The sequence below is a fragment of the Ambystoma mexicanum genome (assembly GCF_040938575.1).
Source record: "Ambystoma mexicanum isolate Mex_15411 chromosome 12 unlocalized genomic scaffold, UKY_AmexF1_1 Mex_chr12_unloc.2, whole genome shotgun sequence".
In the NCBI taxonomy this organism is placed as follows: Eukaryota; Metazoa; Chordata; class Amphibia; order Caudata; family Ambystomatidae; genus Ambystoma; species Ambystoma mexicanum.
Window position 1 is genome coordinate 1650028 of NW_027182323.1, and position 27623 is coordinate 1677650.

A 27623-nucleotide genomic window follows, 5' to 3' on the forward strand; every position below is an offset into this window, starting at 1 on the left:
ACCAAGAGAAGAGGTCCCAATCCAAGGGCCAGCAGCGGGCAGCGTGTGCCAACACCTAAGTGGTGCACGGGTTAATAGATGACGGCGCCCGAGGAGTCTGTGTCCCCCCCGACAGGGCCCACCAGGTCGCGTTAGGAGCGGGGGCCCTGTGCGTCTGGCAGGGTAGCAGGGCAGCGGAGCGTGACGACAGCCACAGTGGGTCCCGGCACAGAAGGTCCAGGTTCCGGTCGTGAGTCCAGGGAGGGAGGCGACGCGTGCCAGCACCGGCAGCACTACAGTGCGGATGGGCAGAGTGTCTGGTGGGACCCGAAGGGACTCACCGCAGTAGCCAGGAGCGGGAGCGTCCCGCAATCCGGTCCCAGAACAGGAAGCCTCCTCTCCGGATCCACAAGAGGCACTGATAGGCAGCACGCCGCCCTGGGAGAGGCGGCGGAGCAACAGCTCTACATTTGGGGTTGCACCCCGGGGTCCAGTCAGGGGGCTGGTGTCTGCGCACAGGCCGCAACGGTTCCTCGAGGAGTGGGGAGAAGGTGACGCCGCACCGCACAGTGCCCCTCCCCCCAGTAGGCCCCGGATCCTCAGAGTCAAGCCAAATGACTCTGGAGCAGAGGAGCGGGGCAGAACGGCGCCAGCTCCCGGCCCAATTTCAAAGCACTGGATCTCTGCGATAGGGTTGATTCAGGACGCGGGGTTCGAGCAGCACACGCCCGGGTCCTGCAGCAATTTAATAGGGTGGCTGGCCCAGGTTTTAATAGGGCACCAAAGGAGGATTCAAACAGGAAGGCGCCCCACGAAGCGGAGTTCACAATCAGGCGGCCATCTTCTATGAGAGCTACAGCGCCCCCCTCCCCAACCAAGTTATCTGAGTTGTGATGTGATAGAGATGCACAGAGGGATACAGAGAAAAAAAAGATTTCAGTACAGGGAGACAGGATTCAGAATGAGAAGGCAAAAGAGTGGGGACATAATTGAAGAATGCATGAGGAAATAAAGTGGACTGAACTGGAAAACAAAAGGGATTTATACTGAATGGTAAGTGTTATTACTTGGCTAGACTAGCTAATTTGGTTGCATCCTGCCTGAAGCTATTTTCTGACATGGCATTGCATTTTTACTGGCATCAAGGGTAAATTAAAGCCAGTATGATGAGCGTTCCTATATCGCTATACTGGCATATATGGGTGCAGCCAGTCGTGACATGTTTTCTTATTGTGGCATGGCATTTTTACTGACAACGTCAGCAGGACTATGTTCTTATGTATGGATACTGGCATATAAGGGCAAACCACATCAAGGATAGTGGCCCATCACAGCCTCTGAGCGACTAGATCTCATTGCAGTACACTTGCTGTGGAAGCAGACACATGCATGTATGTACGCATGTACAAATGCGTAGACTGTGGCTAGTGTCTGCACTTTGCACAACCACATACACACTCTAATTTCACTTTCTTCTATCATTGGGCTTTGGTAGCTCTGCACTAGTGGTGGAGTTATGAGCTATTAATCCGCGGATTTATGTGCCTCTATTGCTCTTCTTAGGTACTCCTCCACTTATCGATGCTCCATGGAATGTGTCCCTGTTGAGTCTAGCATGATCTCTAGATTAAAAACTGTTACATAGTACCCACTGAACCCTTGCTTTTCAGCTCTTTTGTCTCATCACAAGTATAATCATCCAACCGATTCTTGAGGCCCTGCTTCGCTGTAGCTGTTCCAGGAGACACCTGGTCCTTTGCAAAAGAATAGTGCGAAAACCGTACAGAAACATCTGACCTCTTGAAGACTGGTGTGCACCTTACTTCCTCCCACTTTCCGGCAGGAGATTTATTTATTGATTACGGTAGCGCCACCCACGCTGCAGCATCGCGCTCTCCCTCTGTAAGGCGGCAGAGGTCCCTTAGCATCTACTCTCTTCTTGGGGCACATTTCTTCTGACCGGCGGCGGATGCCGCCTCTTCTGCATTTTACTTTTGCAGCGGATGCTGCTTCATGCGTGTTCTGGTTTGGAGCTGCTATCGCGGAGCTGGGCACTTTCTCCCTCGGCGGGAGCAGGCAAAACACTTGATGGCCGATGCCGCAGTGCTGCAGGCTGACCCGCACTCCGGCTGCACAAGCACCCTCTTCACACACGGCTGCGGCCAGGGAGGGTCTGCCGGTGGGTCACTGGGCATCCACTCTCTCCTTTTCTTGTGGCAGTGGGTGCTGCTTCCTTTTCTTTCTCCTGCGGGCAACAGATTGTGCTGCAGGGGTCCGTCTTCCTCGTCGCCATTGGTGGGGGGCGACAGTGGACACACGGCCAGCATCACAAGTGCTGGGGGTGCCAGCATCTTGGTAGATTGCCGGGATCACCCAGACTTTCTGTTGTTGCAGGACAGGATCCCAATGGCCCATGGGGACATGGGCCTGGGCGCACTGTGGATGCCGGGAGCATCCTGGATGGAGGGTGGCCTGGGTGGACCCAGGGCACCATGCTGAACTGGGGGGCCCCTATGGGACTCCCGAGAATGGGAACTTACCACCGTTGCTGGCACCCGTAATATCCCGGTAACACACGGATTTCAGGCACCGGTAATGGTAAGGTGAGTTTGCTGGTAGCCGGCCGGTGGCTCAGGCGGGTTACCGGCCAACTCATAATGAGGCCCAATGTCTTTTGGACTGACATACTCCTGCCCGTATTGGAAGTGAAAGAGCTTGAGGGACTGGTTAATCTTCTTTATGGCCAAAGCTGTCTGAACTGGTCAGGGTGCGGAGTAACAGCTCTCCTCTAGCCCTACACCAGCTTAGGTTTCCTAGGAGTCAGCCGTTAGTAAAACTCTATGTATGGAGCCACTGGTGATGATGGTTGACCAGCTGGGATTCTTCATGAAGCAGTGTGTGCAAGATGCCCATATTTATCTAATGGTGTCAACCGAGGAGAGCATCCGGCAGCTCAAACAACCCTCCCAGAACATTAGAGACTGGAAGAGGACAAACGCAGCCCTTCCAAGACTCAGTTCTTGTTCTATCCCTTAGCTCTGCCTGGGAGAGTTCACTTTACATATTGTTTCTGCGCCAATATATTCTACAGTTAAGTCCTGGGCTTCTTTGTGTTCCCAGACTGTCCCTTGCAAAGCATGTTGTATTCACTATCTAATCTGATGAACAAAATCTACAGCTACTGAAATGTATGTCACCTCTTTGCCTAAAGATGGTTTTAGGACAGTAGTTCAGGGACTGGTGTGATTAAGAGTGGACTGTATGAATTATCTTCTGTATTTCCACGCAAAGTCAAATCTGGCACCCCTAAGGCGGTCTAACATACTGAAGCCCTGCTTGTATATGCATTAAGGATGTTAGGTCAAATTTCTCCTGGTCACTGCGTCACAATGGGGGGCAAGCAACATGATAAATAAAGCTCTATATTGTTTTAAAAACTTTACAACTGTTCAGCCCAGTGTTTCTGTCTATTTGGATTAATTCATATTATATGTAATCAGGTCATCTAGAAGAAAAACGTTGATTCTCTATTAAAAACAAACATTAAAAAGTGGATCCTTTCCTTTTCTAAGGGGGCTTGTGCAGTGTGGAACGCATCTGAACCTGTGCTGTGCACTGTTACCGTGCACTCTGAATTCTCGTCCACCATGTTTTAAAAGACTTTTTGAGGAGTGCTCCTGCAGCTTGAATTGCAATTGGATGTTTTGGATTTATTAAGAAATTACTGTATTTGTGATTATTTAGTACGTGTATGTTGCAGTTCTCTATTTCTCTGGAAATTGCCCTCTGGTTCCTTTTGGGCGGGAAAAGTGTTCACAATACTAAATAACAATAATAAAGACAATTCCCTTGCATAAGATTGCTCAGGCCTGCTGTGGCCAGCACACAGCCATACTGCCCAGGCACCCTCTTGCAACCAACTCGTTAAAATGCCATTATCGGTCACAGGTTGATACATCTGTAGGGTTGGTCACAATATGCACAACCAGAAATACACTTCACACACGCATGCTCAAGCCCTCTAACGATATTCATTTTCTCTGAGACAAGTGATGACATTCAACCAATGGCGTTCCTGGGCTGCTGAGTTACTGGGGTGCCTTCTGGCTGCTCTGTGGTAATTGCATCGGCAGAGCCCCAAACCAACACATGGCAGAGGACACCTGGGAGACAGTCACACAGCTGTCTATTGAGTCTATGTGATGCTGGAAGCTCAAACAGGATGCATGTCTTTAAAGCACCGCATCCACGTGCTTCTCTCTGTCTTCCTCTGGCACGTGCACTGCTGTGCTATAGCCGCCATCCTGCGCCCCCTGTGTCATACTGGGCCCCCTATGTGTCGTCCTCTTTGGGTGTGTGATTCAAATTCATGTGGCTCTCTGGGCATTGCATTTTCCAGGGAAAACAATATCTCTTCTGTTGCTGATAAATCGTTCAGGTGTGTGGCGCATGGTATGAGGTGCATAGGTGGTGGTAGTGATCTAATACAGGGACACTCACCTGTGCCAGGTGCGGGCACAGGTGGTTGATGCAGCACTGGAGACAGATCCACGTTTACAAAGGATTTTGGATTGATTTGGGGCACTCAAAATGAAACAATACATTCCTTTAAAACTTCAAAAGATGGGGAGTGTCCATGGAGTAAGACATATATATTAACGGGATCTTGGTCGCAAGTTTAATCCAGTGTACAATGATCTGTCTGACTTCACTGGCATGGAAGGAGCCAGCTGGCTAAAATGTTACTGTGTTGATATGCCGTGCTTCAGCACCCCCTTCCATGCGCTATCATAATAATGGGAAAGAAAAGCACACGTACAGTTCCGTTTCCGTAGTGTAGTGGTTATCACGTTCGCCTCACACGCGAAAGGTCCCCGGTTCGAAACCGGGCGGAAACACTTTTAGCGAAAGCCTCTTTAATCCTCACTTTTCATCTTCCATAGTGAAGTCCATATGCACAACGTGATATGAACGAACACTATTTTAAAAACTATTTAGTAGCAAAATTAATACAGATTACATTTTTTATAGTGATAGTATGTAAAGAACACGGAACAAAATAAAGTCAGACGAAACTAAGACCGACTTTCGTTCATGATGTATTCGAATTGTAAATACTAGGAGCGGGAATGAATGAAATAAAGGGAAATAAAATTGAGATTCCGAAAAGCGTCTCATTTCAGTGAAAAATGTGAGGTTCCACCGAGATTTGAACTCGGATCGCTGGATTCAAAGTCCAGAGTGCTAACCATTACACCATGGAACCATACACTTAGTGCCACGGTACCCCTAATTTTTAGCTAAGCACAGGTGCCCTGAAATCTGCAGTACTACGAGATTTATGATAGCCTAATGCACCCTTTCCCGATATCAGTAATTCTTAATCATTGGGACTTTGTATTATACTTATGTCTTTGTAAAGAGCTTGTCACGGAGAATGAGTACCTCAGGGAGCACTGAGCAGAGGTTGAAACCCCTTAACATATGCACCTTACCATCTCACCTGCATGGGATTTCATGACTCTTTCTTGCCTTTGGACCACTCATAGAATACAGGCCTGGAAAATTATGTTAATTCCCCATTGCCGTCATGATGCCATTCTGGAAAATGACTTGAAATGGCTGTTGCATTGGGCTCTGTTCAGAAAAGACTCTTGGGTTTTCTCCTCAATTACCATATCTCCAAGTGAGATTAGGCAATTTAGTATCTAGCACAGTCTCTGAACATTTCGAATTTTACAGCTTGTGAAAGATTGATATGATTGTATGAGTGTGGATTATACACAACAGTATGATGTGTTGGCCTTACTACAATGAAATAGGAATAATGTAAGGAATAGTTGAAAAGACTCTTGCTGGGGTGGACTGGGTTGTTGGCTCTTCTGCCGAGTACACCAGGCTGCCCCAGTGCCCACCCATTGGTCTAGCACAAAGGCAATCTCACTAGAACCCATTGCTTGGTTCAAAACGGAGTGAAGATCCCAGGCACGTACCCCATATGTTTCAGTAAAGAGCCAGCCTCCCTTTGAACCATGCCTGCTGAGCCTCCTTAAAGCCCCACATCTTGTTCCAGTAGAGATTCAGCATTCTTGGGACACCCCCACCCCCTTGCCCAGCTGCCAAGTTTTCAGTCTATGTATGTGTGACATTTACATATTTGGAATGTACTTAACTGTTGGGGGGCCGCAGGTGGACACACTGCCGGCCTCTCACGTGCTGGGGGAGCCAGCACCTTGGTAGTTTGCCAGGATCACCCGAACTTACTATTGTTGCAGGCCGGGACCATGATGGCCCATGGGGACATGGGCTTGAGGTGCCGGGGGCACTGTGGATGCCGGGAGCATCCTGGGTGGAGGGTGGCCTGGGCGGACCCAGGGCACCATGCTGATGCAGGAGGCCCAGACCAGCGAGACCTGCCGGACCGTGATCACATGGTGTGGGCCTGCAGGCCAGGGCTGGGGACTGGCAGCTGAAAATATTTAACTGTTTCCAAAATCCAGGTCTCACTCCTGCAACCTTCCTGAACCTCCCGCTCAGGACGAATTGTGTATCTCTGGTTTTGGGCTGTGGGGAGTGACATTATCTAATTCTTTTCACCAGCCGGGGCTGGAAACTGCAAACGGGGGCTGCTCTTTTTCCAGCCCTATGTGTCCATCTGCCGTGTTAGGCTAAACACGGGGCTAATTGCTCATGGTCATTTCCTCTGTAAAGAGGATGTTTCTCTGCTCGATCGTTGGTGTGACATCCATCGCTGACAAGACATAAACAAAATGGCCCCCGGGTCTCTGAAGTCACCTGGAAGGTGTGAAGAAGACCTTGCCCTTCCAATCGTGAGTCCCTCTCCCTCGGGACAGCCACCCCTTCCTGTCCTGCTGCCTTTCTCCACCTGGGTTACCTTTGCTTTGTGACCCTTGTGTTTGCCGCCCTGTGAATTGGAGTTGGAGGGGCCTTGGCCCTCCACTATGTTATTGCCTGGTGCCCTCATGCCCCCCTTTCAGGGTGGGTGTGCCATCTCTCTAACATATGACGTCGGGTGCTGCTATGCCCTCATCCCGAGCTTTAACCTGCTGTTGGCCTGGCATTTATCCTCGCCTGAAGCCCATAACAAATTAAGCCCAGGCATAATTATTTACAAAATATTAATATTCAACATGCAAGTCCACACAGACGATCAGTAGCGTACGTGCTTCAACACTTCTGTCCTCCAGCACCCAGCTCATTCTAATGCCATCAGCTCTCTTTTCAACATTGTACTACTTTTGACTGGCCGCAACGGCCAGAAGGGGTTGTCGCCCCTTCGCTGCCCCCATCCTCCTCCTCTTTGCTTCTTCTTTTTTTCTTTTAATAAAACCATGCTCTCTCAATCCGTCGTTAAAATTCAATAATATGTCTGAGCCCACCTGAGATAGGTCAACCCCATCTTTATCGTAGTATCCTGGTACACCCCAATTTATTAGGCCATCCCTAAACATTGAGAAACATGCTCCCCTGCAAAACTTTGTCATGTCCATATTCCATTTTTTCTGGCACTTCTCCACAGCCATGTGTGAATTTGCACCCCTCCATATTTATCTGGGCACGATTCTGGCCATATGAGTCCACAAGCGCCCCCTTCCTCGCTCAATGCCCAGAACGTGGCGCACATTTCCTTAAGCAGCTGCCTTCTTCCCAGCTGTGCCACATCGTTCCCCCCCAGATGGGTTATTATTGTCTCTGGGGGTCACTCTTCACCCAGTAGCGGCTCTCTGACCTCCACCCGGCAATCCATGTGGGACCTTGTCCCAGGAAGCTCTTCTTATTATGCCTCTGAAGATGTTAACACCTCCCATCAGCGTACTGGAACTCTCTACCGGGAGGTCCCCTGCGAAAGAGTGTTTCACCGGCAGCCCTGATATGACAAAGCCACTGTCACATTAGGGTGTCGATCACCAGAGTCATTTTGAAGCATGCAGACATGGATAGTGGGTGCAGTTAGAGTACCACGAGATCAGGCTTAGGTCAAGAGAGGGGTTTTACTGTTTTGGATTCTGTCAGGCCTCCCTACGCATCCTTCCCTCTCCCCACTCTCTGCAGACACAGGCACTCTATATATGACATTGGAAGACAAGGTACACATGTCATAGCAGCCTGGATTGGACACTGACTACATTCTTGTTTTGGGCCAATCTGCTGTAGAATGTTGCCTTTATAAAGGCAGGAAATGTGGTCCTCAGTTGATTCATCTTTGGATTCTCAGAAGAAGGAGAGGAAGGATTCATTGGAAATGTGTTGGGAATGGTTAGTTTATACCAAAGTTCTCTGCCATAGAGCTGAAGACAGAAGGCTTCAGGGCAGAGGCAAGCTCTACTATCTAACCCACCCAAGGGCACATTTGGGGTGACCAGCTTGCGCAATCTAGCCAATCATTTTTGAAAAGTCTGCACTGTACCATTTGAGCACTTCGAGCGGACTCAACCTGTCTCAGCGCCCATGATCTCGTGGGACCACCAATTGAAACGGCTTGACACTGACTCGATCCAGAAAGAGCTCCAATAAGCCTGACTCGATGCTGCTGAGCCCCAATCACAATAGACATGCGCATTTGAAGAATCTTTGTCCCCCTTGTCTGCCTCGGCACCTCAGTAACTTTTAAGCCACCTTTCTTAGCCATTTAAAAGACATATCCTTGAACATTGAAATGTGCTGCTAAAATCATTGGCCAGCACCCCTGTCTTCACACTGAATGCCCCTTTATTCCCATAGTGTGTATTCTCTCCGTTTCCTTTAGAGAGGTGGGTCTTTATTGTTTTTAATTTGTTGTATGCACTGTACGTATTTCCTAAAGTTCCTGTTTTTGTAGAACCTTGGTTGGGCATTTATTCATGTTGGTACCACCATACTATTGGTGTTTGTGTGCAAATGTAACAGCTCAAACGCCTCAGAAAGAATTTAGACTGCCCTTTGCCACAGTTACCAAAAGAGGCATAGGGGGTATACCTGTCGGGTGTGTCGGCTTCCCCTTTATGACTGCGCTCATTGCTGGTTTAGTAGCAGTCTGGGGCTGAGTAGGTGTTTTGGACACTACTCACCCCTGTGCTCCTACAGAGCAATAGTCATTTCGTCACCCCGAATGTAAAATTTTCTGTTATGCCCCAGCAAGGTTTGTGCCATACAAAACACAATACATACATGCAATAAAACATGCCTGTGCTATGCTATAAGATCCTTGTGCACTGCCACAGTGAGGCGTTATGTATTGCCGTATGCTGAAATGAATGTACTACTGCTTGCAGACGGCGGCGAATCAAGTGCACAGTTTTACTTTGACTATGTACATGTTAAGAGCGTTGAAACAAAGTTTAAAAAAAACACATCAACGAATAGGTTATGATAATTTACAGCTATTTTTAAAGAAAACATTTAATGAATTCTATTTTTCCCTTTTAAAGAACTCCTTCGAGGCACTTCAGAGAAGTCACGTGGAATGTTTGCCTGCCCAATCCTGCCTGCTGCTGCTGCTTCCCATGATCACTTTGTTCTATGCTATCTATATTTGTCAGTCACCATCTCTCCAGGGGTTTTGTTTACTGTGAACCCCATTCGCGGTATTGCTGAGGCAGCTCCGGCTGTTTGTTGTCTAGACAGGGCCCCAGTCTGGTAATGTGAACTAGTCACAAGAAGGATAGTCTTGAAACGTGAGCGACGGAATATGTTCAATGTAGTGAGATGCGACATAAAATTATAGTCCTCTTTACCAGAAACCCAAAGAGGATGTAACAGTATATCCTTTAAATGTTGGCGTTCATGCGTACCCCAAAAAATATATGCACCTGGAGATGCCGGGGATTGAACCCGGGGCCTCATACATGCAAAGCATGCGCTCTACCACTGAGCTACATCCCCTCACCTAAAACACACCATCGTAATATCTGTGCCGTCCGACCCTCGGCCCAGTAATTCTGCAAATGAAATCTAGTTTGTAGAAAAGGTTCGGCAGTGAAATCGAAAGTGATAATCGATGCAGGACCGAGATTGTTTCTGCTATAGGGACTGCTGGTGGCTGTGCTACATCCCTTTACGATAACGTTCCACTAATGTTAGAGTCGGCACGGAGTTTTTTGTATGTGGGAACTGTTTTCATTCTCTATCTCTGTTCTACTTTGGGATGTTTCCTCTTTCGCCTCGCCACAGAAATCAGAAGGAATGTGTCAGGCTTTCGTTTGCCACCACATTCTCATCACCTGGTATAGAGCGAACTTCCCACAATCTTTCTTCTGTTTTATCTCTGTCCGCAGAATATCGATTTTCAGGGATTACAGCTGGCTTCACTAGCAGGAATATGTGTCACTGGTGTTGTGCCACAGAGGGCCGATCCAATAGCAAAGCACCACCACGTGACTGCTTGGCACCATGTGCTGCTGCTTTTAAACAAGCACTGGCAATGCCAACAGTTTGGACTTTTATCTAGGCCTGGGAAAGGCACTTGCCAGGCACCACCCTAGTGGTATTAACTGGCCACTGATGGTACCAGCAGCAAAATGGTGTGTGTACCTGGGTATCTAATAATAGTGCCGGCAAACGTCTAATACTTAAATCTTAAAACACAAGCCATCACAGTAGGCTTTGTCAATGCATGTTTTTATCAAGACTTCAGTGAAGGACACGCATGGTGCTTGTGAATGTAGACTTGGTTACGACATTTTAATTACACCGGTGGCACTTTACTCCTGCAATTAAGACATTAGCCCTCAGAAGACTGCTTTGAAAAAACACTGGCAGACATTTCGAGTGCAAAGCTAGATGGTAAGTCTTGATTAAAGTTAACTCAAAGAGTTCCCATAATTAGGAGTTTTGGGTCTGGAGGGGCAGGACTGGGTGGGAATGGCCACATGGCCATGGCAGTCAATGGGTGGGCAAATAACTAAACAACACTTACAAGCTTTGGTTCCCTCCTCAGATGCCTTTTTCCCCGATCTGGACTCTAATGCAATAGTTTCAGCATATAGGTGGGTGCCACCTAATAGCCCAAAGTAATAAAGGATCTAGGTGGCAACAGTGTCTGCCTCTCAGTGCTGGCACACTTAGGTGAGTGAGGGGAGGTGGCAGGCCCGTCTAGGGTCTGCCGCTGCCCACATCCTCTTCCTCTCTGTCCCATCCACCAAGTTATCTTTTTTTTATTTATTTTTTTACTTTTATTTATTTAGCTTGGCAGCACAGGAACAGGTGAGCTACATACAGGACAAGTATAATCAGAGCAATGCAGGTAATACAAACATATAAAGCAAATTCAAAACCAGTTTGTGCACATGTGGCAGACATCCAAGGTGGGTGTGGGGGCAGTGAGTGAACAATTCCGGAGGTTGTGCGGGAATAGCAGGGGGAGAGGACTGGAGATGTAGAGTCCGAGGCAGAATCAATGGGAGCCATGTATGAACGAAACCTTGACCAAACATCTCTGGGTCTTTAGTGGGTTGGCTGTTGTATAGCCCAGGATTCTTCGGTGTCCGATGCCCATGTGACCGCCCTGAGCCACTGTGCATGGGTGGGTGTGGTAGGCCGAAGCCAGCAGAGTAAAATAGAGCGTACAGCAAGTGGCATGCAAAGTCCAGCCAGGTTTTTGGAATCTCAGCGGAGCTCAGAAAAGTCATGGAAAAGACAACTCATTGGGGATAGGGTAATAGGGTGATCGAGGATAGCTGACATAGTAGCACATACTGCGCTCCAAAATTGAGTGAGACGGGGGCAGGACCAAATCATGTGGATATAGCCAGCGTTGTCGCAGCCACACCTGGGGCACCTTGGGGACAAGTCATTTGAAATGTGGTGTAGTCTGCTCGGGGTGTAGTGGTATCTGTGGTGCACCTTGAATTGGATCAATTTAAAGCGGGAGTTAAAGGATACCTGATGAATACATGCACACATTCGGGCCCATCGTTCATCTGTGATTTCGAGACCAAGGTCATCCCCCCAGGTATGTCTTAACTTGGTAAATGTAGGGGCCGATCTAGCCTGTACCAGGGTGTAGAGTCTGGAAACTTTGCCCCTCATGGGGGTGGGAGAGGTAAGCTCCGTAACTGCAGGTTCATCAGGTGGCAGCACTGGGAAACTGGGGTATTTGTGTTTAAGGATTTTCCGGAGGGGTGACTACTGAAGCCAAGCGGATGGTCTCCGCTTCAAGGACAGTGGAAGATCTGGCCACTCTATGAAGTTACCCTGTTCGAAGAAGTCCCATAGTTGTTCATATCCAGGCTCTGCCCACCGGCGAACGATGACGGGAGGTACATGTGGGACCTCCGGGAGGAAGTTCCAAAGTGGAAAGTTACCATGAAAGGGGTGGGCGATGCCTAGTAATTACCATGTTTTAGATAGGGCCAGAGAAGTAGAGGCCGCCGGGTCAAGTGAGTCTAATACCCTCGGCATGGGCGTGATAACCAGGGAGCAAATATCACGATCGCTGATCGATAGCTTTTCGAGTCTGACATGAGGTGGGGGTTCCAATGTTTTAAACAAGTGTGAAGTGTATTGGAGTTGGGACACCAGCCAGTACTTAAGGAAGTCAGGAGCACCGAAGCCGCCAACCTCCATCGGGATGGTCAAGGTCTTGAGTTTAAGCCGGACCATGTCTGAGTGCCAAAGAAAGGTATTAAGGGTACGAGTCAGCACCCGGAAGAACCAGCCGCTCGGCCACTGGGGGATATTGGCGAACCTGTACAGAAGCTGGGGTAATACTACCATTTTTAGTATCCCTATCCTGCCGGCAAGTGAGATCGGGAGCCTACTCCAGCGACTTTTGTCGTAAGGCTAGTGAGGTATTTTTGGTAGTTCTCTTCAAAAACCTGTTCGAATCGGCGAGACACTACTATGCCCAGGTAGGTAAAGCTTGACTGGGCCCATGTGAATCGCTGGGTATCAGGAGGGGGGCGTGTGCAGGCAGTGAGCGGCAAAAGGGTAGATTTAGAGCAATTTACTTTGAGGCCAGAAACTTGTCCAAAAAGGATATCTTCCAATATCGGAGCCAAATTGGTGTCGGGGGAACGGATGAAGAGAAGGGCATCATCAGCATACAGGGATACTATGTCCGCTAAAGGTTCCATCTCTATGGCAAAGACCAGAGGAGAGAAGGGACAGCCCTGCCTAGTGCCCCTAGTTATTTGGAAAAGGGGGGAGCATCGGTCCTCAGTACGAACCCTGGCCACTGGGTTGGAGTACAGCAGCCCGACCCAGGAAAGGAAGCGGGGCAGAATTTGCATTTTTTAAGAACCCGCCAGAGATTCTCCCACGAGACAGAATCGAAGGCTTTTTGCATATCGAGTGCCACTGCTACTGCATGCAGATTTGGGTTAATCCTGCTTATAATGTTGAAGAGACGCCTCAGGTTCAGAGAGGTGGAGCGTCCCGGAATAAATCCCGCTTGATCGGGGTGAATGATATGCGGCATGTAGGGGGCAAGGCGTAGGGCTAGTAATTTGGCGTACCCGTTGATAAGCGAGAGTGGACTATAAGAGCAGCATTGAGTGGGGGGTTTACCGGGCTTCAGCAAAACGGTTATTGTGGCTTCACAGAGCGAAGGGGGAAACAGACCTACCTCCACTGATTCCTCCCAGAGGGCCATTAGGCGAGGGAGTAGGAGTGATTTGAAGTGTTAATAGAATTCAACGGGAATGCCATCTGAGCCTGGGGATTTCCCTGATGAGAGTGAGTCTATGGCATCCAAGAATTCCCCGGTGGTGAATGGATTCTCGAGACATCCAATGGTCTCAGGGGAGAGGATCGAGAGGGGAAGCTTATCTAGGGAAGACTAGATCTCCCCTGTCGGGACATTGTCTGCATTGGCATATAGGGATTCGTAGAAAGAGAGGAATTCAGAGTTAATATCTTGCAGGGACGTGGCTAGGGTACCATCGGGTCTCTCCACTCCAGGGATGGGAGGGGCACCAAATTCTCGGTGGAGAAGCCTGGCCAGAAGATGGCCTGGGCGTTGACACTCGCCGTATTTCCTCGCAAGTCCCGGGCTGTCCAGGAACCTCAGTTCGCGGTCCGCAAGAAAACGGAATGTGTCAAGTTCCGTACCGATTGATGCCAGGAGTTCCGGAGTTTGGTGTAGCGAGCATTGAGCTTCCAGTGCGGACAGCATGGCTTTGCTTTCAGCAATATTTCTGTGAATTGTTTTAAGGATGCTGTTCTCCTTAGACAGGGCAATACCTCTTATATAAGCTTTGAAAGATTCCCAGAGGGTGGCCTGTGAGGACACTGTGTTGGTGTTAATTTCGAAGAACTCCTCAATGGCGGTCTCCAGCTCTGAGCTGAAGACGGGGTCGAGGAGAGAGTGAGGTTTCATTATCCAGTGTCTGCTGCGGTCACGATCCGGGCCCCAACAAAGGGTAATAGTCACCGGTGAATGAACAGAGAGGGTTCTGGGAAGGATCGATAGGTGAGATATGTTCCTTATAAGTATGTCACACACTAGCCATCTATCGATTCAGGAATATGAGTCATGCACCGAAGAGTAGAAGGAGTAGGAGCGGGAGTCGGGATAGAGAAGCCTCCATGCGTCCACCAGGGAAAGACTGGGGAGAGATGACAGTGTAGTGTAGGCTGCTTTGGAAAGTCGGCGAGGTCTGGAGCCGTATCTGTCAAGGTCTACGTCAAATATCGTATTAAAATCACCTCCCCAGAGGATTATTGTTAGCAGGAAGCTGTCAAGGAGAGACGTGAGATGTGAATAGAACTCCAGGTCGTCGATATTGGATCCATAGATGTTTAATAGGACCACCTCCTTATTCTGCAGACTACCATGGACTAACACATATCTGCCCAGGGGGTCGATCTGTGTAGATATGGGGTTACATTTAAGGCTCCTGTGAATTAGAGTCATAACTCCCCGGCTTTGGGTAGAATAATTAGTAAAGTACCTCTGAGGGCCCCACATTTTGGCAAATCTTTCACAATACTCGGTGTAGGCGTGCGTTTCTTGTAAAAACAGTATTTTGACCCAATGGCGTTTGGCCTGAAGCTGTAGTTGTTTCATCTTCTTATAGTTTCCCAGCCCCCGCACATTCCAACTCATGAATGTCAAGTTATCCTCAGTTGACAGTCCAGAGGTGGTCATTAGAAGTGACGGATTAACGGGGTGGTGCTCCCCATGATCGGTGCACCATTTGATCAGCCTTGCAATAATAACTGAACAATATTGCCCCATACTCTACCTCCCCTGTGGATACCAAGCCTTTTTTAACATAAAACCCAACAACGCCCACCCCCTCCGACGTCCCGCCCCCAAACAAACAGAGGAATGACAACCCCATGCCCAAACAACCAAATCCAAACCAATGGCATCAACGCCGGGGGGCCTGTGAGCTGGCCTGGCGGCGGTGCTCCGGACCGGAAGGCAATTTAAGGATAAGCATGGTGCCTAGTGATGACATCTTGTGCCACCCGGGTAGGACTCCACCTGGGTGGAAAGGGCATGATCGCAAAATATAGAAACAATTTTCTCACGTATGGGGGAAGTAGCCCCCTAATCAATCAACTAGACCAGGAAGGTGACTGAATTTAACAGCAACTAATAGAGTAAACTAGCAACAGTGGATGAGCGCTGCGGAGAGAAATTGAACCAGAGAGGCGTTCAGTGATAACTACGAGAGTCTCCCATGGGATTATGAGGCCAGCCCTAAGGACCAGAACATACATGTCATAGACCGAAAAACTCGAGTAGGCGGAAGACAGCCCCTTCTCACGCTCATCCACCGGGTAGACATTTCTGTACCAAGTCGGAGTCCCAAATCATGAACAATCAGCCAATAAACATAACATTGACAATGTGTGTTTCAAAAGGGGGTCAGCCGGGGAAATGTTCATCGATAAATCTGGAGGCCTCCTCAGGGATTGTGAAGAAGTAGACCTGGTTGGAATGTTCAATGCTCAATTTAGCGGGGTATAACATGGAGTATTTGACCTGCAGGTCTCGAAGCCTCCTCTTTACTGCCAGGAAGGTTTTGCGTTCACGTTGGACTGCCACCGAGAAATCAGGATATAGATGGATCCTGGCAGCGCCCAGAATGAGTTCACCCTTGGCTCTAGCCGGCCTGAGCAGGGCGTCACGGTCACGGAAGTTTAGAACTCTACCTATAATGGGTCGTAGTGGTGCACCCGGTCTGGGCTTTGCAGTGAGGGCACGGTGGGCTCTCTCGATCGCGAACTATGGGGAGAGTTTTGGAGTCTAACAATTTTAGTAGAGTGCACTCTAAGTAATCCTCCATGGGTACCTTTATGCCATCTTCGGGTACTCCGATAATGCGGAGGTTGTTACGTCTCCAGCGTGATTCGAGGTCCTCGTTCTTTTTCTCAACCTCGGCGACACGGCCAGAAAGTGTGGAGACCTCCGCCCTTAGAGAGCTCAAGTTATCCTTGGTGGTACTCACTCGTGTCTCGATCTCGGCAACCCGGCCGTCGGTCCTCTCCATATGAGCCTTGATAGAGGATATAGTGCCATTCATGTCGTCAAGCTCTCTGTGGAGCGTGGTGAACACCTCCCGGATGTATTCCATCATTTTTTGAGCGTCTGCCGGGTCCGAGGTCGAGGGGTTAGATGGTTCCTACCCGGACACCTCCCCCACCGGCCCCAACGGGGTTTTTGTGAAAATGTTAATTGAGCATTGCTTCTTTCCAGCTCCCTTGGTCATGGCACCAGGCGGAGGGTGGGCCCGAAGGCCTGGGCGGGCGGCAGGAGTGTCGAGGCAGGTCGGGAGGCAGAGGGCAGGACACAGAGGATGGTCGGACAGGCTATTCAGAGCATTCGGGCGCCCAGAGGACGACAGGGTTGAAGTGGAAAGTAGTGCTGTAATAGGATGTGGAGTCTCTGGTCACCACTGCCCGCCAGTTCGCAGGTCCGGGGGGATTCTCCCTGGCCGGCAGTGGTATGAGGGCACTGAGTGGTCAGTGAGTGGATCCCCTGGTGTCGACCGCCCCGAAGATCACGGGTGAAGGCCAAGAACCGGAGATCAGTGTGCCGTGACAGGGGTGGAAGTAGGAGCAGCTATGGGCACTGATGTGGTTGAGCAAACTGGGGAGTCCACTTCCTGTGTCGGAGGAGAGGTCCGCCAAGGCTCCCAGCAAGGCAGTGGTGGACCACAGAGGGGTTAGCAGGACGCCCACGGCCAGGCAGCGAGGAGACAGTCACTGCAGGGGTCTTCGATCCCAGTATATCCAAGTAAAGCAGAGGGTCCAGTCACTGCGCGCCGCGGTAGGGGGGACCAGCCTGGTGCACCACTAACCATGGTCTGTGTGGTGTCCCAACTGATATATGTGGCGCAATGAGCGGGAGGTGTATCACCACGGCGAATACCCCATGCAGGCACTACGGTGGAGAGCAGTAGGATCCACACCAAGAGAAGAGGTCCCAATCCAAGGGCCAGCAGCGGGCAGCGTGTGCCAACACCTAAGTGGTGCACGGGTTAATAGATGACGGCGCCCGAGGAGTCTGTGTCCCCCCCGACAGGGCCCACCAGGTCGCGTTAGGAGCGGGGGCCCTGTGCGTCTGGCAGGGTAGCAGGGCAGCGGAGCGTGACGACAGCCACAGTGGGTCCCGGCACAGAAGGTCCAGGTTCCGGTCGTGAGTCCAGGGAGGGAGGCGACGCGTGCCAGCACCGGCAGCACTACAGTGCGGATGGGCAGAGTGTCTGGTGGGACCCGAAGGGACTCACCGCAGTAGCCAGGAGCGGGAGCGTCCCGCAATCCGGTCCCAGAACAGGAAGCCTCCTCTCCGGATCCACAAGAGGCACTGATAGGCAGCACGCCGCCCTGGGAGAGGCGGCGGAGCAACAGCTCTACATTTGGGGTTGCAGCCCGGGGTCCAGTCAGGGGGCTGGTGTCTGCGCACAGGCCGCAACGGTTCCTCGAGGAGTGGGGAGAAGGTGACGCCGCACCGCACAGTGCCCCTCCCCCCAGTAGGCCCCGGATCCTCAGAGTCAAGCCAAATGACTCTGGAGCAGAGGAGCGGGGCAGAACGGCGCCAGCTCCCGGCCCAATTTCAAAGCACTGGATCTCTGCGATAGGGTTGATTCAGGACGCGGGGTTCGAGCAGCACACGCCCGGGTCCTGCAGCAATTTAATAGGGTGGCTGGCCCAGGTTTTAATAGGGCACCAAAGGAGGATTCAAACAGGAAGGCGCCCCACGAAGCGGAGTTCACAATCAGGCGGCCATCTTCTATGAGAGCTACAGCGCCCCCCTCCCCAACCAAGTTATCTGAGTTGTGATGTGATAGAGATGCACAGAGGGATACAGAGAAAAAAAAGATTTCAGTACAGGGAGACAGGATTCAGAATGAGAAGGCAAAAGAGTGGGGACATAATTGAAGAATGCATGAGGAAATAAAGTGGACTGAACTGGAAAACAAAAGGGATTTATACTGAATGGTAAGTGTTATTACTTGGCTAGACTAGCTAATTTGGTTGCATCCTGCCTGAAGCTATTTTCTGACATGGCATTGCATTTTTACTGGCATCAAGGGTAAATTAAAGCCAGTATGATGAGCGTTCCTATATCGCTATACTGGCATATATGGGTGCAGCCAGTCGTGACATGTTTTCTTATTGTGGCATGGCATTTTTACTGACAACGTCAGCAGGACTATGTTCTTATGTATGGATACTGGCATATAAGGGCAAACCACATCAAGGATAGTGGCCCATCACAGCCTCTGAGCGACTAGATCTCATTGCAGTACACTTGCTGTGGAAGCAGACACATGCATGTATGTACGCATGTACAAATGCGTAGACTGTGGCTAGTGTCTGCACTTTGCACAACCACATACACACTCTAATTTCACTTTCTTCTATCATTGGGCTTTGGTAGCTCTGCACTAGTGGTGGAGTTATGAGCTATTAATCCGCGGATTTATGTGCCTCTATTGCTCTTCTTAGGTACTCCTCCACTTATCGATGCTCCATGGAATGTGTCCCTGTTGAGTCTAGCATGATCTCTAGATTAAAAACTGTTACATAGTACCCACTGAACCCTTGCTTTTCAGCTCTTTTGTCTCATCACAAGTATAATCATCCAACCGATTCTTGAGGCCCTGCTTCGCTGTAGCTGTTCCAGGAGACACCTGGTCCTTTGCAAAAGAATAGTGCGAAAACCGTACAGAAACATCTGACCTCTTGAAGACTGGTGTGCACCTTACTTCCTCCCACTTTCCGGCAGGAGATTTATTTATTGATTACGGTAGCGCCACCCACGCTGCAGCATCGCGCTCTCCCTCTGTAAGGCGGCAGAGGTCCCTTAGCATCTACTCTCTTCTTGGGGCACATTTCTTCTGACCGGCGGCGGATGCCGCCTCTTCTGCATTTTACTTTTGCAGCGGATGCTGCTTCATGCGTGTTCTGGTTTGGAGCTGCTATCGCGGAGCTGGGCACTTTCTCCCTCGGCGGGAGCAGGCAAAACACTTGATGGCCGATGCCGCAGTGCTGCAGGCTGACCCGCACTCCGGCTGCACAAGCACCCTCTTCACACACGGCTGCGGCCAGGGAGGGTCTGCCGGTGGGTCACTGGGCATCCACTCTCTCCTTTTCTTGTGGCAGTGGGTGCTGCTTCCTTTTCTTTCTCCTGCGGGCAACAGATTGTGCTGCAGGGGTCCGTCTTCCTCGTCGCCATTGGTGGGGGGCGACAGTGGACACACGGCCAGCATCACAAGTGCTGGGGGTGCCAGCATCTTGGTAGATTGCCGGGATCACCCAGACTTTCTGTTGTTGCAGGACAGGATCCCAATGGCCCATGGGGACATGGGCCTGGGCGCACTGTGGATGCCGGGAGCATCCTGGATGGAGGGTGGCCTGGGTGGACCCAGGGCACCATGCTGAACTGGGGGGCCCCTATGGGACTCCCGAGAATGGGAACTTACCACCGTTGCTGGCACCCGTAATATCCCGGTAACACACGGATTTCAGGCACCGGTAATGGTAAGGTGAGTTTGCTGGTAGCCGGCCGGTGGCTCAGGCGGGTTACCGGCCAACTCATAATGAGGCCCAATGTCTTTTGGACTGACATACTCCTGCCCGTATTGGAAGTGAAAGAGCTTGAGGGACTGGTTAATCTTCTTTATGGCCAAAGCTGTCTGAACTGGTCAGGGTGCGGAGTAACAGCTCTCCTCTAGCCCTACACCAGCTTAGGTTTCCTAGGAGTCAGCCGTTAGTAAAACTCTATGTATGGAGCCACTGGTGATGATGGTTGACCAGCTGGGATTCTTCATGAAGCAGTGTGTGCAAGATGCCCATATTTATCTAATGGTGTCAACCGAGGAGAGCATCCGGCAGCTCAAACAACCCTCCCAGAACATTAGAGACTGGAAGAGGACAAACGCAGCCCTTCCAAGACTCAGTTCTTGTTCTATCCCTTAGCTCTGCCTGGGAGAGTTCACTTTACATATTGTTTCTGCGCCAATATATTCTACAGTTAAGTCCTGGGCTTCTTTGTGTTCCCAGACTGTCCCTTGCAAAGCATGTTGTATTCACTATCTAATCTGATGAACAAAATCTACAGCTACTGAAATGTATGTCACCTCTTTGCCTAAAGATGGTTTTAGGACAGTAGTTCAGGGACTGGTGTGATTAAGAGTGGACTGTATGAATTATCTTCTGTATTTCCACGCAAAGTCAAATCTGGCACCCCTAAGGCGGTCTAACATACTGAAGCCCTGCTTGTATATGCATTAAGGATGTTAGGTCAAATTTCTCCTGGTCACTGCGTCACAATGGGGGGCAAGCAACATGATAAATAAAGCTCTATATTGTTTTAAAAACTTTACAACTGTTCAGCCCAGTGTTTCTGTCTATTTGGATTAATTCATATTATATGTAATCAGGTCATCTAGAAGAAAAACGTTGATTCTCTATTAAAAACAAACATTAAAAAGTGGATCCTTTCCTTTTCTAAGGGGGCTTGTGCAGTGTGGAACGCATCTGAACCTGTGCTGTGCACTGTTACCGTGCACTCTGAATTCTCGTCCACCATGTTTTAAAAGACTTTTTGAGGAGTGCTCCTGCAGCTTGAATTGCAATTGGATGTTTTGGATTTATTAAGAAATTACTGTATTTGTGATTATTTAGTACGTGTATGTTGCAGTTCTCTATTTCTCTGGAAATTGCCCTCTGGTTCCTTTTGGGCGGGAAAAGTGTTCACAATACTAAATAACAATAATAAAGACAATTCCCTTGCATAAGATTGCTCAGGCCTGCTGTGGCCAGCACACAGCCATACTGCCCAGGCACCCTCTTGCAACCAACTCGTTAAAATGCCATTATCGGTCACAGGTTGATACATCTGTAGGGTTGGTCACAATATGCACAACCAGAAATACACTTCACACACGCATGCTCAAGCCCTCTAACGATATTCATTTTCTCTGAGACAAGTGATGACATTCAACCAATGGCGTTCCTGGGCTGCTGAGTTACTGGGGTGCCTTCTGGCTGCTCTGTGGTAATTGCATCGGCAGAGCCCCAAACCAACACATGGCAGAGGACACCTGGGAGACAGTCGCACAGCTGTCTATTGAGTCTATGTGATGCTGGAAGCTCAAACAGGATGCATGTCTTTAAAGCACCGCATCCACGTGCTTCTCTCTGTCTTCCTCTGGCACGTGCACTGCTGTGCTATAGCCGCCATCCTGCGCCCCCTGTGTCATACTGGGCCCCCTATGTGTCGTCCTCTTTGGGTGTGTGATTCAAATTCATGTGGCTCTCTGGGCATTGCATTTTCCAGGGAAAACAATATCTCTTCTGTTGCTGATAAATCGTTCAGGTGTGTGGCGCATGGTATGAGGTGCATAGGTGGTGGTAGTGATCTAATACAGGGACACTCACCTGTGCCAGGTGCGGGCACAGGTGGTTGATGCAGCACTGGAGACAGATCCACGTTTACAAAGGATTTTGGATTGATTTGGGGCACTCAAAATGAAACAATACATTCCTTTAAAACTTCAAAAGATGGGGAGTGTCCATGGAGTAAGACATATATATTAACGGGATCTTGGTCGCAAGTTTAATCCAGTGTACAATGATCTGTCTGACTTCACTGGCATGGAAGGAGCCAGCTGGCTTAAATGTTACTGTGTTGATATGCCGTGCTTCAGCACCCCCTTCCATGCGCTATCATAATAATGGGAAAGAAAAGCACACGTACAGTTCCGTTTCCGTAGTGTAGTGGTTATCACGTTCGCCTCACACGCGAAAGGTCCCCGGTTCGAAACCGGGCGGAAACACTTTTAGCGAAAGCCTCTTTAATCCTCACTTTTCATCTTCCATAGTGAAGTCCATATGCACAACGTGATATGAACGAACACTATTTTAAAAACTATTTAGTAGCAAAATTAATACAGATTACATTTTTTATAGTGATAGTATGTAAAGAACACGGAACAAAATAAAGTCAGACGAAACTAAGACCGTCTTTCGTTCATGATGTATTCGAATTGTAAATACTAGGAGCGGGAATGAATGAAATAAAGGGAAATAAAATTGAGATTCCGAAAAGCGTCTCATTTCAGTGAAAAATGTGAGGTTCCACCGAGATTTGAACTCGGATCGCTGGATTCAAAGTCCAGAGTGCTAACCATTACACCATGGAACCATACACTTAGTGTCACGGTACCCCTAATTTTTAGCTAAGCACAGGTGCCCTGAAATCTGCAGTACTACGAGATTTATGATAGCCTAATGCACCCTTTCCCGATATCAGTAATTCTTAATCATTGGGACTTTGTATTATACTTATGTCTTTGTAAAGAGCTTGTCACGGAGAATGAGTACCTCAGGGAGCACTGAGCAGAGGTTGAAACCCCTTAACATATGCACCTTACCATCTCACCTGCATGGGATTTCATGACTCTTTCTTGCCTTTGGACCACTCATAGAATACAGGCCTGGAAAATTATGTTAATTCCCCATTGCCGTCATGATGCCATTCTGGAAAATGACTTGAAATGGCTGTTGCATTGGGCTCTGTTCAGAAAAGACTCTTGGGTTTTCTCCTCAATTACCATATCTCCAAGTGAGATTAGGCAATTTAGTATCTAGCACAGTCTCTGAACATTTCGAATTTTACAGCTTGTGAAAGATTGATATGATTGTATGAGTGTGGATTATACACAACAGTATGATGTGTTGGCCTTACTACAATGAAATAGGAATAATGTAAGGAATAGTTGAAAAGACTCTTGCTGGGGTGGACTGGGTTGTTGGCTCTTCTGCCGAGTACACCAGGCTGCCCCAGTGCCCACCCATTGGTCTAGCACAAAGGCAATCTCACTAGAACCCATTGCTTGGTTCAAAACGGAGTGAAGATCCCAGGCACGTACCCCATATGTTTCAGTAAAGAGCCAGCCTCCCTTTGAACCATGCCTGCTGAGCCTCCTTAAAGCCCCACATCTTGTTCCAGTAGAGATTCAGCATTCTTGGGACACCCCCACCCCCTTGCCCAGCTGCCAAGTTTTCAGTCTATGTATGTGTGACATTTACATATTTGGAATGTACTTAACTGTTGGGGGGCCGCAGGTGGACACACTGCCGGCCTCTCACGTGCTGGGGGAGCCAGCACCTTGGTAGTTTGCCAGGATCACCCGAACTTACTATTGTTGCAGGCCGGGACCATGATGGCCCATGGGGACATGGGCTTGAGGTGCCGGGGGCACTGTGGATGCCGGGAGCATCCTGGGTGGAGGGTGGCCTGGGCGGACCCAGGGCACCATGCTGATGCAGGAGGCCCAGACCAGCGAGACCTGCCGGACCGTGATCACATGGTGTGGGCCTGCAGGCCAGGGCTGGGGACTGGCAGCTGAAAATATTTAACTGTTTCCAAAATCCAGGTCTCACTCCTGCAACCTTCCTGAACCTCCCGCTCAGGACGAATTGTGTATCTCTGGTTTTGGGCTGTGGGGAGTGACATTATCTAATTCTTTTCACCAGCCGGGGCTGGAAACTGCAAACGGGGGCTGCTCTTTTTCCAGCCCTATGTGTCCACCTGCCGTGTTAGGCTAAACACGGGGCTAATTGCTCATGGTCATTTCCTCTGTAAAGAGGATGTTTCTCTGCTCGATCGTTGGTGTGACATCCATCGCTGACAAGACATAAACAAAATGGCCCCCGGGTCTCTGAAGTCACCTGGAAGGTGTGAAGAAGACCTTGCCCTTCCAATCGTGAGTCCCTCTCCCTCGGGACAGCCACCCCTTCCTGTCCTGCTGCCTTTCTCCACCTGGGTTACCTTTGCTTTGTGACCCTTGTGTTTGCCGCCCTGTGAATTGGAGTTGGAGGGGCCTTGGCCCTCCACCATGTTATTGCCTGGTGCCCTCATGCCCCCCTTTCAGGGTGGGTGTGCCATCTCTCTAACATATGACGTCGGGTGCTGCTATGCCCTCATCCCGAGCTTTAACCTGCTGTTGGCCTGGCATTTATCCTCGCCTGAAGCCCATAACAAATTAAGCCCAGGCATAATTATTTACAAAATATTAATATTCAACATGCAAGTCCACACAGACGATCAGTAGCGTACGTGCTTCAACACTTCTGTCCTCCAGCACCCAGCTCATTCTAATGCCATCAGCTCTCTTTTCAACATTGTACTACTTTTGACTGGCCGCAACGGCCAGAAGGGGTTGTCGCCCCTTCGCTGCCCCCATCCTCCTCCTCTTTGCTTCTTCTTTTTTTCTTTTAATAAAACCATGCTCTCTCAATCCGTCGTTAAAATTCAATAATATGTCTGAGCCCACCTGAGATAGGTCAACCCCATCTTTATCGTAGTATCCTGGTACACCCCAATTTATTAGGCCATCCCTAAACATTGAGAAACATGCTCCCCTGCAAAACTTTGTCATGTCCATATTCCATTTTTTCTGGCACTTCTCCACAGCCATGTGTGAATTTGCACCCCTCCATATTTATCTGGGCACGATTCTGGCCATATGAGTCCACAAGCGCCCCCTTCCTCGCTCAATGCCCAGAACGTGGCGCACATTTCCTTAAGCAGCTGCCTTCTTCCCAGCTGTGCCACATCGTTCCCCCCCAGATGGGTTATTATTGTCTCTGGGGGTCACTCTTCACCCAGTAGCGGCTCTCTGACCTCCACCCGGCAATCCATGTGGGACCTTGTCCCAGGAAGCTCTTCTTATTATGCCTCTGAAGATGTTAACACCTCCCATCAGCGTACTGGAACTCTCTACCGGGAGGTCCCCTGCGAAAGAGTGTTTCACCGGCAGCCCTGATATGACAAAGCCACTGTCACATTAGGGTGTCGATCACCAGAGTCATTTTGAAGCATGCAGACATGGATAGTGGGTGCAGTTAGAGTACCACGAGATCAGGCTTAGGTCAAGAGAGGGGTTTTACTGTTTTGGATTCTGTCAGGCCTCCCTACGCATCCTTCCCTCTCCCCACTCTCTGCAGACACAGGCACTCTATATATGACATTGGAAGACAAGGTACACATGTCATAGCAGCCTGGATTGGACACTGACTACATTCTTGTTTTGGGCCAATCTGCTGTAGAATGTTGCCTTTATAAAGGCAGGAAATGTGGTCCTCAGTTGATTCATCTTTGGATTCTCAGAAGAAGGAGAGGAAGGATTCATTGGAAATGTGTTGGGAATGGTTAGTTTATACCAAAGTTCTCTGCCATAGAGCTGAAGACAGAAGGCTTCAGGGCAGAGGCAAGCTCTACTATCTAACCCACCCAAGGGCACATTTGGGGTGACCAGCTTGCGCAATCTAGCCAATCATTTTTGAAAAGTCTGCACTGTACCATTTGAGCACTTCGAGCGGACTCAACCTGTCTCAGCGCCCATGATCTCGTGGGACCACCAATTGAAACGGCTTGACACTGACTCGATCCAGAAAGAGCTCCAATAAGCCTGACTCGATGCTGCTGAGGCCCAATCACAATAGACATGCGCATTTGAAGAATCTTTGTCCCCCTTGTCTGCCTCGGCACCTCAGTAACTTTTAAGCCACCTTTCTTAGCCATTTAAAAGACATATCCTTGAACATTGAAATGTGCTGCTAAAATCATTGGCCAGCACCCCTGTCTTCACACTGAATGCCCCTTTATTCCCATAGTGTGTATTCTCTCCGTTTCCTTTAGAGAGGTGGGTCTTTATTGTTTTTAATTTGTTGTATGCACTGTACGTATTTCCTAAAGTTCCTGTTTTTGTAGAACCTTGGTTGGGCATTTATTCATGTTGGTACCACCATACTATTGGTGTTTGTGTGCAAATGTAACAGCTCAAACGCCTCAGAAAGAATTTAGACTGCCCTTTGCCACAGTTACCAAAAGAGGCATAGGGGGTATACCTGTCGGGTGTGTCGGCTTCCCCTTTATGACTGCGCTCATTGCTGGTTTAGTAGCAGTCTGGGGCTGAGTAGGTGTTTTGGACACTACTCACCCCTGTGCTCCTACAGAGCAATAGTCATTTCGTCACCCCGAATGTAAAATTTTCTGTTATGCCCCAGCAAGGTTTGTGCCATACAAAACACAATACATACATGCAATAAAACATGCCTGTGCTATGCTATAAGATCCTTGTGCACTGCCACAGTGAGGCGTTATGTATTGCCGTATGCTGAAATGAATGTACTACTGCTTGCAGACGGCGGCGAATCAAGTGCACAGTTTTACTTTGACTATGTACATGTTAAGAGCGTTGAAACAAAGTTTAAAAAAAACACATCAACGAATAGGTTATGATAATTTACAGCTATTTTTAAAGAAAACATTTAATGAATTCTATTTTTCCCTTTTAAAGAACTCCTTCGAGGCACTTCAGAGAAGTCACGTGGAATGTTTGCCTGCCCAATCCTGCCTGCTGCTGCTGCTTCCCATGATCACTTTGTTCTATGCTATCTATATTTGTCAGTCACCATCTCTCCAGGGGTTTTGTTTACTGTGAACCCCATTCGCGGTATTGCTGAGGCAGCTCCGGCTGTTTGTTGTCTAGACAGGGCCCCAGTCTGGTAATGTGAACTAGTCACAAGAAGGATAGTCTTGAAACGTGAGCGACGGAATATGTTCAATGTAGTGAGATGCGACATAAAATTATAGTCCTCTTTACCAGAAACCCAAAGAGGATGTAACAGTATATCCTTTAAATGTTGGCGTTCATGCGTACCCCAAAAAATATATGCACCTGGAGATGCCGGGGATTGAACCCGGGGCCTCATACATGCAAAGCATGCGCTCTACCACTGAGCTACATCCCCTCACCTAAAACACACCATCGTAATATCTGTGCCGTCCGACCCTCGGCCCAGTAATTCTGCAAATGAAATCTAGTTTGTAGAAAAGGTTCGGCAGTGAAATCGAAAGTGATAATCGATGCAGGACCGAGATTGTTTCTGCTATAGGGACTGCTGGTGGCTGTGCTACATCCCTTTACGATAACGTTCCACTAATGTTAGAGTCGGCACGGAGTTTTTTGTATGTGGGAACTGTTTTCATTCTCTATCTCTGTTCTACTTTGGGATGTTTCCTCTTTCGCCTCGCCACAGAAATCAGAAGGAATGTGTCAGGCTTTCGTTTGCCACCACATTCTCATCACCTGGTATAGAGCGAACTTCCCACAATCTTTCTTCTGTTTTATCTCTGTCCGCAGAATATCGATTTTCAGGGATTACAGCTGGCT

General features: G+C 49.1%; 6 non-coding genes across 6 annotated transcripts; 2 read left to right on the forward strand and 4 right to left on the reverse strand.

Annotated features, from left to right (window-relative positions):
- The first annotated feature begins 4804 nt into the window (after positions 1–4804).
- Positions 4805–4877, forward strand: TRNAV-CAC (transfer RNA valine (anticodon CAC)). Its single transcript has one exon. It is a non-coding gene; the product is annotated as a tRNA-Val (tRNA).
- A 296-nt stretch (positions 4878–5173) lies between these two features.
- TRNAQ-UUG (transfer RNA glutamine (anticodon UUG)) lies at positions 5174–5245 on the reverse strand. The gene has a single exon. It is a non-coding gene; the product is annotated as a tRNA-Gln (tRNA).
- Positions 5246–9789: 4544 nt separating this feature from the next.
- On the reverse strand, positions 9790–9861 carry TRNAA-UGC (transfer RNA alanine (anticodon UGC)). Its single transcript has one exon. It is a non-coding gene; the product is annotated as a tRNA-Ala (tRNA).
- A 12283-nt stretch (positions 9862–22144) lies between these two features.
- Positions 22145–22217, forward strand: TRNAV-CAC (transfer RNA valine (anticodon CAC)). The gene has a single exon. It is a non-coding gene; the product is annotated as a tRNA-Val (tRNA).
- A 296-nt stretch (positions 22218–22513) lies between these two features.
- On the reverse strand, positions 22514–22585 carry TRNAQ-UUG (transfer RNA glutamine (anticodon UUG)). Its single transcript has one exon. It is a non-coding gene; the product is annotated as a tRNA-Gln (tRNA).
- Positions 22586–27129: 4544 nt separating this feature from the next.
- On the reverse strand, positions 27130–27201 carry TRNAA-UGC (transfer RNA alanine (anticodon UGC)). Its single transcript has one exon. It is a non-coding gene; the product is annotated as a tRNA-Ala (tRNA).
- Between the last annotated feature and the right edge of the window lie 422 nt (positions 27202–27623).